The 1,879-nt window shown below is 39.7% G+C and overlaps 1 non-coding gene across 1 annotated transcript; it reads right to left on the bottom strand.

The window, feature by feature from the left end:
• On the bottom strand, window positions 1-107 carry LOC136311319 (U6 spliceosomal RNA). The gene has a single exon (XR_010726722.1). It is a non-coding gene; the product is annotated as a U6 spliceosomal RNA (small nuclear RNA).
• Between the last annotated feature and the right edge of the window lie 1,772 nt (window positions 108-1,879).

The following is a 1,879-nucleotide window of genomic DNA, read 5'->3' as shown; positions in this document are numbered from 1 at the left end:
AAAAATAGGGAACGCTTCACAAATTTGCCTGTCATCCTTGTGCAGGGGCCATGCTAATCTTCTCTGCATCGTTCCAATTTTAGTATTTGTGCTGCCGAAGCGAGCACTTCATTATTTTTTTTTTTAAGAGAAAGGAACAAGAAAGGAGAGAGAGAGAGGAGGAGAGAGATGGGAAGCATCAACTCAAAGTTGCTTGACATTAGTTGTTCATTGGTTGCTTCTCATATGTGCCTTGATCAGGGGGCTCACGCTGAGCCAGTGACCTCTTGCTCAAGCCAGAGACCTGGGATCATGTGATCCCACACTCAAGTCAGTAACCCCATGCTCAAGCTGACAAGCCCACACTCAAGCCGGTGAGCTCATGCTCTAGCTAGAGAGCTCGGGGTTTTGAACCAGGGCCCTCAGCATCCCAGGTCGATGCTCTCTCCACTGCGCCACCACTGGTCAGGCTGAGAGAAGTCAGCTCTTAATCCTACTGAGATTCCCTTGTATGCCCTTTAAGTGTCTTGTACTGGCTCTTGCTGCTTGCAAGATGTTCTCTATCCTTGTCTTTCATCATTTGGTCTGGTGATCTCTGTACATTAATCCTATTTGGAATCTGTTGAACATCTTGGACATATAGATTAATGGTTTTATTTTCATCAGATTTGGGTGTTGCTATTATTCCTTTGAATATTTTTTCTGCTCTTTTCCATCTCTCCTCTCCTCCTGGGACTCCTACTACATATATGTTGATGCACTTAATAATATCCTCATTTCTCTCAGGCTGTATTCATTTTTCTTTTTTTTCTCACTTTTGTTCAAATTACATTATTTTTACTGACTTATCTTCAAATTTGTTCATTTATTCCTCACCAGCTAAATCTACTACTCTGTCTAGTGAATTTTTCATTTTGATTATACTTTTCAACTCTAGAACTTCTCTTTCTTTTTTATTTTAATAATTTCTTTATTGATATCCTATATTTACTGAGAATCTGTCATTATATCTTCCTTAAGCCCTTTAATCATGGTTTCCCTAGCCCTCTGACCATATTTATCATAACTGCTTTGAAGTCTTTGTCTGCCAAGCCCAACATCTGGGCCCTTCTCAAAGCCTGTCTTTTCTTCTGCATAAGATCACGTTTTCCTGTTTCTTTGTAGGTCTTACAATTTTATTTTGAAAACTGAACATTAGATAACATATTGTACCAACTCTGTATATGGATTCCCTGCCCTGGTGCCTTTTTTTTTTTTTTTTTTTTTTGCTTGTCTGCTTAGGTATCTGTTGACACCTTGGCTGAACTATTTAGGGGAGATCTTCTCCCCAACAGTGTGAAGCACTCTGATGTCATCATTCAGGGGTGAAGCTATAAGCCTGCAGGGACCCCTGACCCCTTAAGTGAATCTTATGACAAACAAGGTAATATAAAGAACGATCCCACAACCTACAACACAAGTGGGTTTAAAATTCAGGTGATAGTCCTGGCTGGATAACTTGGTTGGTTGGAGCACGTCCCAGTGTGCAGGGGTTGTGGAGTCAATCCTGGTCAGGGTACATATAGAGAGTAAGGTATTTCTGTCTCTCTAAATAAATTAATTAATTAGAAAATAAAATCCAGGTAATAATAAAACTATAAACAAATATTTAGAGAGTTATTTAATAAAACTATAAACAAATATTTAGAGAGTTATTTAAAAGCATATTTTAGTAAATTTTTTTCTTTAAGTGAGCAGAGGGGAAATAGTGGGACAGATTCCCACATACACCCACACTGGGATTCACCCGGCAATCCCCATCTGGGGCTGATGCTTGAAGTAACTGAGCTATTTTTGGTGCCTGAGGCTGATGCATTTGGAACAACTGAGCTATCCTCAGTGCCCAGGACCAACACTTGAA

Source organism: Saccopteryx bilineata, chromosome 7, assembly GCF_036850765.1.
Source record: "Saccopteryx bilineata isolate mSacBil1 chromosome 7, mSacBil1_pri_phased_curated, whole genome shotgun sequence".
In the NCBI taxonomy this organism is placed as follows: Eukaryota; Metazoa; Chordata; class Mammalia; order Chiroptera; family Emballonuridae; genus Saccopteryx; species Saccopteryx bilineata.
Note: the sequence above shows the minus strand (reverse complement) of the source record. Positions and strands in the feature narration are given on the sequence as shown.